The sequence below is a fragment of the Ambystoma mexicanum genome, chromosome 4p, assembly GCF_040938575.1.
Source record: "Ambystoma mexicanum isolate Mex_15411 chromosome 4p, UKY_AmexF1_1, whole genome shotgun sequence".
NCBI classification, from domain to species: domain Eukaryota; kingdom Metazoa; phylum Chordata; class Amphibia; order Caudata; family Ambystomatidae; genus Ambystoma; species Ambystoma mexicanum.
In genome coordinates, this window is record NC_090927.1 from 767,534,757 (window position 1) to 767,548,704 (window position 13,948).

Below are 13,948 nucleotides of genomic sequence, written 5' to 3' on the forward strand. Positions count from 1 at the left end.
GTGTCCCAATGAAAATGGTACCTCACATGTGTGGGTGCACCTACCTGGCCGCCAAGGGGAAAGCCTAAAACACAAGTAACCCCATGTCTGTTTTCAGGCCGGAATTTGAGACCCTCTGCCGACCGGCTCAACATACAGATATGGGCCTCGGGTGTCCAAGCCACCGGGGAATACAGGGAACCCCATGCATTTCTGAAAAGAGGACACCCGGGGGAATCCGCAAAGATATGATATGCCCAAATCGCCCCAGAAGTTATTACCCAGAAACCCCCGCAAAGTCCGAAATGTGGGGAAAAAAATGTATTTTCCGCATATTTCGCTGGGCTCACCCATTGAAACACGCCCCAAACAACACATGGCCTACCGTCACGCATTCCCACAGGTGTCCCGGGTGCACCTACCTGGCCGCCAAGGGGAAAGCCTAAAACACAAGTAACCCCAAGTCTGTTTTCAGACCGGAATTTGAGACGCTCTGCCGACCGGCACAACACACAGATATGGGCCTCGGGTGTCCAAGCCACCAGGGAAAACAGGGAACCCCATGCATTTCCGAAAAGAGGACACCTGTGGGAATCCGCAGAGGTATGATATGCCCAAATCGCCCCAGAATTTTTTACCCAGACACCCCCGCAAAGTCCGAACTGTGGAAAATAAAACGCATTTTCCGCACATTTCGCTCGGGTCACCCATCGAAACACGTCCCCAACAACACATGGCCTACCGTCCCCCATTCCCACAGGTGTCCGGATGAAAACGTTACCTCACATGTGTAGGTGCACTGACCTGGCCGCCAAGGGGAAAGCCTAAAACACAAGTAACCCCAAGTCTGTTTTCAGACCAGAATTTGAGACGCAATGCCAACCTGCACAACATACAGACATGGGCCTCGGGTGTCCAAGCCACCAGGGAAAACAGGGAACCCCATGCATTTCCGAAAAGAGGACACCTGTGGGAATCCGCAGAGGTATGATATGCCCAAATCGCCCCATAATTTTTTACCCAGACACCCCCGCAAAGTCCGAACTGTGGAAAATAAAACGCATTTTCCGCACATTTCGCTCGGCTCACCCATCGAAACACGCCCCCAACAACACATGGCCTACCGTCCCGCGTTCCCACAGGTGTCCCGATGAAAACAGTACTTCACATGTGTGGGTGCACCGACCTGGCCTCCAAGGGGAAAGCCTAAAACACAAGTAAGCCCAAGTCTGTTTTTAGACTGGAATTTGAGACGCTCTGCTTACCGGCACAGCATACAGATATGGACTTCGGGTGTCCAAGCCACCGGGGAAAACAGGGAACCCCATGTATTTCCGAAAAGAGGTCCCCCGTGGGAACCCGCAGCGGTATGATATGCCCAAATCGCCCCAGAATTTATTACCCAGACACCCCCGCAAATCCGAAATGTGGGGAAAAAAACGCATTTTCCGCACATTTCGCTCGGGTCACCCATCGAAACACGTCCCCAACAACACATGGCCTACCGTCCCCCATTCCCACAGGTGTCCGGATGAAAACGTTACCTCACATGTGTAGGTGCACTGACCTGGCCGCCAAGGGGAAAGCCTAAAACACAAGTAACCCCAAGTCTGTTTTCAGACCAGAATTTGAGACGCAATGCCAACCTGCACAACATACAGACATGGGCCTCGGTGTCCAAGACACCAGGGAAAACAGGGAACCCCATGCATTTCCGAAAAGAGGACACCCGTGGGAATCCGCAGAGGTATGATATGGCAAAATCGCCCCATAATTTATTACCCAGACACTCCCGCAAAGTACGAAATGTGGGGAAAAAAAAAATTTGCCGCACATTTCGCTCGGCTCACCCATCGAAATATGCCCCCAACAACACATAGCCTACCGACCCGCATTCCCACAGGTGTCCCAATGAAAACATTACCTCACATGTGTGGGTGCACTGACCTGGCCGCCAAGGGGAAAGCCTAAAACACAAGGAACCCCAAGTCTGTTTTCAGACCGGAATTTGAGACGCTCTGCCGACCAGTACAACATACAGATATGGGCCTCGGGTGTCCAAGCCACCAGGGAAAACAGGGAACCCCATGCATTTCTGAAAAGAGGACACCCGTGGAAATCCGCAGAGGTATGATATGCCCAAATCGCCCCAGAATGTATTACCTAGACACGCCCGCAAAGTCCAAAATGTGGGAAAAAAACGCATTTTCCGCACATTTCGCTCGGCTCACCCATCGAAATACGCCCCCAACAACACATGGCCTACCGCCCCGCATTCCCACAGGTGTCCCGATGAAAACGTTACCTCACATGTGTGGGTGCACTGACCTGGCCGCCAAGGGGAAAGCCTAAAACACAAGGAACCCCAAGTCTGTTTTCAGACCAGAATTTGAGACGCAATGCCAACCTGCACAACATACAGACATGGGCCTCGGGTGTCCAAGCCACCAGGGAAAACAGGGAACCCCATGCATTTCTGAAAAGAGGACACCCGTGGAAATCCGCAGAGGTATGATATGTCCAAATCGCCCCAGAATGTATTACCTAGACACGCCCGCAAAGTCCAAAATGTGGGAAAAAAACGCATTTTCCGCACATTTCGCTCGGCTCACCCATCGAAATACGCCCCCAACAACACATGGCCTACCGCCCCGCATTCCCACAGGTGTCCCGATGAAAACGTTACCTCACATGTGTGGGTGCACTGACCTGGCCGCCAAGGGGAAAGCCTAAAACACAAGGAACCCCAAGTCTGTTTTCAGACCAGAATTTGAGACGCAATGCCAACCTGCACAACATACAGACATGGGCCTCGGTGTCCAAGCCACCAGGGAAAACAGGAAACCCCATGCATTTCCGAAAAGAGGACACCCGTGGGAATCCGCAGAGGTATGATATGTCAAAATCGCCCCAGAATTTATTACCCAGACACTCCCGCAAAATCCGAAATGTGGGGAAGAAAACAAATTTTCCGCACATTTCGCTCGGCTCACCCATCGAAACACGCACCCAACAACACATGGCCTACTGTCCCGCGTTCCCACAGGTGTCCCAATGAAAACGGTACCTCACATGTGTGGGTGCACCTACCTGGCCGCCAAGGGGAAAGCCTAAAACACAAGCAACCCCAAGTCTGTTTTCAGACCGTAATTTGAGACACTCTGCTGACCGGCACAACATACAGATATGGGCCTCGGGTGTCCAAGCCAGTGGGGAAAACAGGGAATCCCATGCATTTCTGAAAAGAGGACACCCGTGGGAATCTGCAGAGGTATGATATGCCCAAATTGCCCCAGAATATATTACCCAGACACCCCCGCAAAGTCCGAAATGTAGGGAAAAAAACGCATTTTCTGCACATTTCGCTCGGCTCACCCATCGAAACACGCACCCAACAACACATGGCCTACCATCCCACATTCCCACAGGTGTCCCAATGAAAACAGTACCTCACATGTGTGCGTGCACCGACCTGGCCGCCAAGGGGAAAGCCTAAAACACAAGTAACCCCAAGTCTGTTTTCAGACTGGAATTTGAGACGCTCTGCTGACCGGCACAACATACAGATATGGGCCTCAGGTGTCCAAGCCAGCGGGGAAAACAGAGAAACCCATGCATTTCCGAAAATAGGACACCTGTGGGAATCCACAGAGGTATGATATGCCCAAATCGCCCCAGAATTTATTACCCAGACACCCCCGCAAAGTCCAAAATGTGGGAAAAAAATGCATTTTCCGCACATTTCGCTCGGCTCACCGATTGAAACACGCACCCAACAACACATGGCCTACCGTCCCGCGTTCCCACAGGTGTCCCAATCAAAACGTACCTCACATGTGTGGGTGCACCTACCTGGCCGCCAAGGGGAAAGCCTAAAACACAAGTAATCCCAAGTCTGTTTTCAGACCGTAATTTGAGATGCTCTGCTGACTGGCACAACATACAGATATGGGCCTCGGATGTCCAGGCCACTGGGGAAAACAGGGAACCCCATGCATTTCCGAAAAGAGGACACCTGTGGGAATCCGCAGAGGTATGATATGTCCAAATCGCCCCAGAATGTATTACCCAGACAGCCCCTCAATGTCCGAAATGTGGAGAAACAAAACGCATTTTCCGCACATTTCGCACGGCTCACCCATCGAAACACGCCTCCAACAACACATGGCCTACCACCCCGCATTCCCACAGGTGTTATGATGAAAACGGTACCCCACATGTGTGGGTGCGCCGACCTGGCCGCCAAGGGGAAAGCCTAAAATACAAGTAACCCCAAGTCTGTTTTCAGACCGGAATTTGAGACACTCTGCCGACCGGCACAAAATACAGATATTGGCCTCGGGTGTCCAAGCCACCGGGGAAAACAGGGAACCCCATGCATTTCCAAAAAGAGGACACCCATGGGAATCCGCAGAGGTATGACATGCCCAAATCGCCCCAGAATTTATTACCCAGACACTCCCGCAAAGTCCGAAATTTGGGGAAAAAATGCATTTTCCGCACATTTCGCTCGGCTCACTGATTGAAACACGCACCCAACAACACATGGCCTACCGTCCCGCGTTCCCAGAGGTGTCCCAATGAAAACGGTACCTCACATGTGTGGGTGCACCTACCTGGCCGCCAAGGGGAAAGCCTAAAACACAAGTAACCCCAAGTCTGTTTTCAGACCGTAATTTGAGATGCTCTGCTGAACGGCACAACATACAGATATGGGCCTCGGATGTCCAAGCCACTGGGGAAAACAGGGAACCCCATGCATTTCCGAAAAGAGGACATCTGTGGGAATCCGCAGAGGTATGATATGCCCAAATCGCCCCAGAATGTATTACCCGCACAACCCCCCAATGTCCGAAATGTGGAGAAACAAAACGCATTTTCCGCACATTTCGCACGGCTCACCCATCGAAACACGCCTCCAACAACACATGGCCTACCACCCCGCATTCCCACAGGTGTCCCAATGAAAACGGTACCTCACATGTGTGGGTGCACCTACCTGGCCGCCAAGGGGAAAGCCTAAAATACAAGTAACCCCAAGTCTGTTTTCAGACCGGAATTTGAGACGCTCTGCTGACCGGCACAACATACAGATATGGGCCTCGGGTGTCCAAGCCACCAGGGAAAAGAGGGAACCCCATGCATTTCTGAAAAGAGGACACCCGTGGAAATCCGCAGAGGTATGATATGCCCAAATCGCCCCAGAATGTATTACCTAGACACCCCCGCAAAGTCCAAAATGTGGGAAAAAAACGCATTTTCCGCACATTTCGCTCGGCTCACCCATCGAAATACGCCCCCAACAACACATGGCCTACCGCCCCGATCATTCCCACAGGTGTCCCGATGAAAACGTTACCTCACATGTGTGGGTGAACTGACCTGGCCGCCAAGGGGAAAGCCTAAAACACAAGGAACCCCAAGTCTGTTTTCAGACCAGAATTTGAGACGCAATGCCAACCTGCACAACATACAGACATGGGCCTCGGTGTCCAAGCCACCAGGGAAAACAGGAAACCCCATGCATTTCCGAAAAGAGGACACCCGTGGGAATCCGCAGAGGTATGATATGTCAAAATCGCCCCAGAATTTATTACCCAGACACGCCCGCAAAGTCCGAAATGTGGGGAAAAAAACAAATTTTCCGCACATTTCGCTCGGCTCACCCATCGAAACACGCACCCAACAACGCATGGCCTACTGTCGCGCGTTCCCACAGGTGTCCCGATGAAAACGGTACCTCACATGTGTGGGTGCACCTACCTGGCCGCCAAGGGGAAAGCCTAAAACACAAGCAACCCCAAGTCTGTTTTCAGACCGTAATTTGAGACACTCTGCTGACCGGCACAACATACAGATATGGGCCTCGGGTGTCCAAGCCACCAGGGAAAACAGGGAACCCCATGCATTTCCGAAAAGAGGACACCTGTGGGAATCCGCAGAGGTATGACATGCCGAAATTGCCCCAGATTGTATAACCCAGACACCCCCGCAAAGTCCACAATGTGGGGAAAAAATGCATTTTCCGCACATTTCGCTCAGCTCACCCATTGAAACATGCCACCAACAACACATGGCCTACCATCCCACATTCCCACAGGTGTCCCGATGAAAACTGTACCTCACATGTGTGGGTGCACCTACCCGGCCGCCAAGGGGAAAGCCTAAAACACAAGTAACCCCAAGTCTGTTTTCAGACCGGAATTTAAGACGCTCTGCCGACCGGCACAACATACAGATATGGGCCTTGGGTGTCCAAGCCACCAGGGAAAACAGGGAACCCCATGCATTTCCGAAAAGAGGACCCCTGTGGGAATCCGCAGAGGTATGATATGCCCAAATCGCCCCAGAATTTATTACCCAGACACCCCCGCAAAGTCCGAAATGTGGGGAATAAAACGCATTTTCCGCACATTTCGCTCGGCTCACCCATCGAAACACGCACCCAACAACACATGGCCTAATATCCCACTTTCCCAAAGGTGTCCCAATGAAAACGGTACCTCACATGTGTGGGTGCACCGACTTGGCCGCCAAGGGGAAAGCCTAAAACACAAGTAACCCCAGGTCTGTTTTCAGGCTGGAATTTGAGACCCTCTGCCGACCTGCTCAACATACAGATATGGGCCTCGGGTGTCCAAGCCACCGGGGAATACAGGGAACCCCATGCATTTCTGAAAAGAGGACACCCGGGGGAATCCGCAAAGCTATGATATGACCAAATCGCCCCAGAATTTATTACCCAAAAAACCCCGCAAAGTCCGAAATGTGGGGAAAAAATACATTTTCCGCACATTTCGCTCGGCTCACCCATCGAAACACGCCCCGAACAACACATGGCCGACCGTCACGCAATCCCACAGGTGTCCCGATGAAAACGGTACCTCACATGTGTGGGTGCACCTACCTGGCCGCCAAGGGGAAAGCCTAAAACACAAGTAACCCCAAGTCTGCTTTCAGACCGGAATTTGAGACGCTCTGCCGACCGGCACAAAATACAGATATTGGCCTTGGGTGTCCAAGCCACCGGGGAAAACAGGGAACCCCATGCATTTCCGAAAAGAGGACACCCATGGGAATCCGCAGAGGTATGATATGCCCAAATACCCCCAGAATTTATTACCCAGACACCTTGCAAAGTCTGAAATGTGGGGAATAAAAAACATTTTCCGCACATTTCGCTAGGCTCACCCATCGAAACACGCACCCAACAACACATGGCCTACCATCCCACGTTCCCACAGGTGTCCCAATGAAAACGGTACCTCACATGTGTGGGTGCACCGACTTGGCCGCCAAGGGGAAAGCCTAAAACACAAGTAACCCCAGGTCTGTTTTCAGGCTGGAATTTGAGACCCTCTGCCGACCTGCTCAACATACAGATATGGGCCTCGGGTGTCCAAGCCACCGGGGAATACAGGGAACCCCATGCATTTCTGAAAAGAGGACACCCGGGGGAATCCGCAAAGCTATGATATGACCAAATCGCCCCAGAATTTATTACCCAAAAAACCCCGCAAAGTCCGAAATGTGGGGAAAAAATACATTTTCCGCACATTTCGCTCGGCTCACCCATCGAAACACGCCCCGAACAACACATAGCCTACCGACCCGCATTCCCACAGGTGTCCCAATGAAAACATTACCTCACATGTGTGGGTGCACTGACCTGGCCGCCAAGGGGAAAGCCTAAAACACAAGGAACCCCAAGTCTGTTTTCAGACCGGAATTTGAGACGCTCTGCCGACCAGTACAACATACAGATATGGGCCTCGGGTGTCCAAGCCACCAGGGAAAACAGGGAACCCCATGCATTTCTGAAAAGAGGACACCCGTGGAAATCCGCAGAGGTATGATATGCCCAAATCGCCCCAGAATGTATTACCTAGACACGCCCGCAAAGTCCAAAATGTGGGGAAAAAACGCATTTTCCGCACATTTCGCTCGGCTCACCCATCGAAATACGCCCCCAACAACACATGGCCTACCGCCCCGCATTCCCACAGGTGTCCCGATGAAAACGTTACCTCACATGTGTGGGTGCACTGACCTGGCCGCCAAGGGGAAAGCCTAAAACACAAGGAACCCCAAGTCTGTTTTCAGACCAGAATTTGAGACGCAATGCCAACCTGCACAACATACAGACATGGGCCTCGGGTGTCCAAGCCACCAGGGAAAACAGGGAACCCCATGCATTTCTGAAAAGAGGACACCCGTGGAAATCCGCAGAGGTATGATATGTCCAAATCGCCCCAGAATGTATTACCTAGACACGCCCGCAAAGTCCAAAATGTGGGAAAAAAACGCATTTTCCGCACATTTCGCTCGGCTCACCCATCGAAATACGCCCCCAACAACACATGGCCTACCGCCCCGCATTCCCACAGGTGTCCCGATGAAAACGTTACCTCACATGTGTGGGTGCACTGACCTGGCCGCCAAGGGGAAAGCCTAAAACACAAGGAACCCCAAGTCTGTTTTCAGACCAGAATTTGAGACGCAATGCCAACCTGCACAACATACAGACATGGGCCTCGGTGTCCAAGCCACCAGGGAAAACAGGAAACCCCATGCATTTCCGAAAAGAGGACACCCGTGGGAATCCGCAGAGGTATGATATGTCAAAATCGCCCCAGAATTTATTACCCAGACACTCCCGCAAAATCCGAAATGTGGGGAAGAAAACAAATTTTCCGCACATTTCGCTCGGCTCACCCATCGAAACACGCACCCAACAACACATGGCCTACTGTCCCGCGTTCCCACAGGTGTCCCAATGAAAACGGTACCTCACATGTGTGGGTGCACCTACCTGGCCGCCAAGGGGAAAGCCTAAAACACAAGCAACCCCAAGTCTGTTTTCAGACCGTAATTTGAGACACTCTGCTGACCGGCACAACATACAGATATGGGCCTCGGGTGTCCAAGCCAGTGGGGAAAACAGGGAATCCCATGCATTTCTGAAAAGAGGACACCCGTGGGAATCTGCAGAGGTATGATATGCCCAAATTGCCCCAGAATATATTACCCAGACACCCCCGCAAAGTCCGAAATGTAGGGAAAAAAACGCATTTTCTGCACATTTCGCTCGGCTCACCCATCGAAACACGCACCCAACAACACATGGCCTACCATCCCACATTCCCACAGGTGTCCCAATGAAAACAGTACCTCACATGTGTGCGTGCACCGACCTGGCCGCCAAGGGGAAAGCCTAAAACACAAGTAACCCCAAGTCTGTTTTCAGACTGGAATTTGAGACGCTCTGCTGACCGGCACAACATACAGATATGGGCCTCAGGTGTCCAAGCCAGCGGGGAAAACAGAGAAACCCATGCATTTCCGAAAATAGGACACCTGTGGGAATCCACAGAGGTATGATATGCCCAAATCGCCCCAGAATTTATTACCCAGACACCCCCGCAAAGTCCAAAATGTGGGAAAAAAATGCATTTTCCGCACATTTCGCTCGGCTCACCGATTGAAACACGCACCCAACAACACATGGCCTACCGTCCCGCGTTCCCACAGGTGTCCCAATCAAAACGTACCTCACATGTGTGGGTGCACCTACCTGGCCGCCAAGGGGAAAGCCTAAAACACAAGTAATCCCAAGTCTGTTTTCAGACCGTAATTTGAGATGCTCTGCTGACTGGCACAACATACAGATATGGGCCTCGGATGTCCAGGCCACTGGGGAAAACAGGGAACCCCATGCATTTCCGAAAAGAGGACACCTGTGGGAATCCGCAGAGGTATGATATGTCCAAATCGCCCCAGAATGTATTACCCAGACAGCCCCTCAATGTCCGAAATGTGGAGAAACAAAACGCATTTTCCGCACATTTCGCACGGCTCACCCATCGAAACACGCCTCCAACAACACATGGCCTACCACCCCGCATTCCCACAGGTGTTATGATGAAAACGGTACCCCACATGTGTGGGTGCGCCGACCTGGCCGCCAAGGGGAAAGCCTAAAATACAAGTAACCCCAAGTCTGTTTTCAGACCGGAATTTGAGACACTCTGCCGACCGGCACAAAATACAGATATTGGCCTCGGGTGTCCAAGCCACCGGGGAAAACAGGGAACCCCATGCATTTCCAAAAAGAGGACACCCATGGGAATCCGCAGAGGTATGACATGCCCAAATCGCCCCAGAATTTATTACCCAGACACTCCCGCAAAGTCCGAAATTTGGGGAAAAAATGCATTTTCCGCACATTTCGCTCGGCTCACTGATTGAAACACGCACCCAACAACACATGGCCTACCGTCCCGCGTTCCCAGAGGTGTCCCAATGAAAACGGTACCTCACATGTGTGGGTGCACCTACCTGGCCGCCAAGGGGAAAGCCTAAAACACAAGTAACCCCAAGTCTGTTTTCAGACCGTAATTTGAGATGCTCTGCTGAACGGCACAACATACAGATATGGGCCTCGGATGTCCAAGCCACTGGGGAAAACAGGGAACCCCATGCATTTCCGAAAAGAGGACATCTGTGGGAATCCGCAGAGGTATGATATGCCCAAATCGCCCCAGAATGTATTACCCGCACAACCCCCCAATGTCCGAAATGTGGAGAAACAAAACGCATTTTCCGCACATTTCGCACGGCTCACCCATCGAAACACGCCTCCAACAACACATGGCCTACCACCCCGCATTCCCACAGGTGTCCCAATGAAAACGGTACCTCACATGTGTGGGTGCACCTACCTGGCCGCCAAGGGGAAAGCCTAAAATACAAGTAACCCCAAGTCTGTTTTCAGACCGGAATTTGAGACGCTCTGCTGACCGGCACAACATACAGATATGGGCCTCGGGTGTCCAAGCCACCAGGGAAAAGAGGGAACCCCATGCATTTCTGAAAAGAGGACACCCGTGGAAATCCGCAGAGGTATGATATGCCCAAATCGCCCCAGAATGTATTACCTAGACACCCCCGCAAAGTCCAAAATGTGGGAAAAAAACGCATTTTCCGCACATTTCGCTCGGCTCACCCATCGAAATACGCCCCCAACAACACATGGCCTACCGCCCCGATCATTCCCACAGGTGTCCCGATGAAAACGTTACCTCACATGTGTGGGTGAACTGACCTGGCCGCCAAGGGGAAAGCCTAAAACACAAGGAACCCCAAGTCTGTTTTCAGACCAGAATTTGAGACGCAATGCCAACCTGCACAACATACAGACATGGGCCTCGGTGTCCAAGCCACCAGGGAAAACAGGAAACCCCATGCATTTCCGAAAAGAGGACACCCGTGGGAATCCGCAGAGGTATGATATGTCAAAATCGCCCCAGAATTTATTACCCAGACACGCCCGCAAAGTCCGAAATGTGGGGAAAAAAACAAATTTTCCGCACATTTCGCTCGGCTCACCCATCGAAACACGCACCCAACAACGCATGGCCTACTGTCGCGCGTTCCCACAGGTGTCCCGATGAAAACGGTACCTCACATGTGTGGGTGCACCTACCTGGCCGCCAAGGGGAAAGCCTAAAACACAAGCAACCCCAAGTCTGTTTTCAGACCGTAATTTGAGACACTCTGCTGACCGGCACAACATACAGATATGGGCCTCGGGTGTCCAAGCCACCAGGGAAAACAGGGAACCCCATGCATTTCCGAAAAGAGGACACCTGTGGGAATCCGCAGAGGTATGACATGCCGAAATTGCCCCAGATTGTATAACCCAGACACCCCCGCAAAGTCCACAATGTGGGGAAAAAATGCATTTTCCGCACATTTCGCTCAGCTCACCCATTGAAACATGCCACCAACAACACATGGCCTACCATCCCACATTCCCACAGGTGTCCCGATGAAAACTGTACCTCACATGTGTGGGTGCACCTACCCGGCCGCCAAGGGGAAAGCCTAAAACACAAGTAACCCCAAGTCTGTTTTCAGACCGGAATTTAAGACGCTCTGCCGACCGGCACAACATACAGATATGGGCCTCGGGTGTCCAAGCCACCAGGGAAAACAGGGAACCCCATGCATTTCCGAAAAGAGGACCCCTGTGGGAATCCGCAGAGGTATGATATGCCCAAATCGCCCCAGAATTTATTACCCAGACACCCCCGCAAAGTCCGAAATGTGGGGAATAAAACGCATTTTCCGCACATTTCGCTCGGCTCACCCATCGAAACACGCACCCAACAACACATGGCCTAATATCCCACTTTCCCAAAGGTGTCCCAATGAAAACGGTACCTCACATGTGTGGGTGCACCGACTTGGCCGCCAAGGGGAAAGCCTAAAACACAAGTAACCCCAGGTCTGTTTTCAGGCTGGAATTTGAGACCCTCTGCCGACCTGCTCAACATACAGATATGGGCCTCGGGTGTCCAAGCCACCGGGGAATACAGGGAACCCCATGCATTTCTGAAAAGAGGACACCCGGGGGAATCCGCAAAGCTATGATATGACCAAATCGCCCCAGAATTTATTACCCAAAAAACCCCGCAAAGTCCGAAATGTGGGGAAAAAATACATTTTCCGCACATTTCGCTCGGCTCACCCATCGAAACACGCCCCGAACAACACATGGCCGACCGTCACGCAATCCCACAGGTGTCCCGATGAAAACGGTACCTCACATGTGTGGGTGCACCTACCTGGCCGCCAAGGGGAAAGCCTAAAACACAAGTAACCCCAAGTCTGCTTTCAGACCGGAATTTGAGACGCTCTGCCGACCGGCACAAAATACAGATATTGGCCTTGGGTGTCCAAGCCACCGGGGAAAACAGGGAACCCCATGCATTTCCGAAAAGAGGACACCCATGGGAATCCGCAGAGGTATGATATGCCCAAATACCCCCAGAATTTATTACCCAGACACCTTGCAAAGTCTGAAATGTGGGGAATAAAAAACATTTTCCGCACATTTCGCTAGGCTCACCCATCGAAACACGCACCCAACAACACATGGCCTACCATCCCACGTTCCCACAGGTGTCCCAATGAAAACGGTACCTCACATGTGTGGGTGCACCGACTTGGCCGCCAAGGGGAAAGCCTAAAACACAAGTAACCCCAGGTCTGTTTTCAGGCTGGAATTTGAGACCCTCTGCCGACCTGCTCAACATACAGATATGGGCCTCGGGTGTCCAAGCCACCGGGGAATACAGGGAACCCCATGCATTTCTGAAAAGAGGACACCCGGGGGAATCCGCAAAGCTATGATATGACCAAATCGCCCCAGAATTTATTACCCAAAAAACCCCGCAAAGTCCGAAATGTGGGGAAAAAATACATTTTCCGCACATTTCGCTCGGCTCACCCATCGAAACACGCCCCGAACAACACATGGCCGACCGTCACGCAATCCCACAGGTGTCCCGATGAAAACGGTACCTCACATGTGTGGGTGCACCTACCTGGCCGCCAAGGGGAAAGCCTAAAACACAAGTAACCCCAAGTCTGCTTTCAGACCGGAATTTGAGACGCTCTGCCGACCGGCACAAAATACAGATATTGGCCTTGGGTGTCCAAGCCACCGGGGAAAACAGGGAACCCCATGCATTTCCGAAAAGAGGACACCCATGGGAATCCGCAGAGGTATGATATGCCCAAATACCCCCAGAATTTATTACCCAGACACCTTGCAAAGTCTGAAATGTGGGGAATAAAAAACATTTTCCGCACATTTCGCTAGGCTCACCCATCGAAACACGCACCCAACAACACATGGCCTACCATCCCACGTTCCCACAGGTGTCCCAATGAAAACGGTACCTCACATGTGTGGGTGCACCGACCTGGCCGCCAAGGTGAAAGCCTAAAACACAAGTAACCCCAAGTCTGTTTTCTGACCGGAATTTGAGACGCTCTGCCGACCGGTACAAAATACAGATATTGGCCTCGGGTGTTCAAGCCACCGGGGAAAACAGGGAACCCCATGCATTTCCGAAAAGAGGACACCCATGGGAATCCGCAGAGGTATGATATGCCCAAA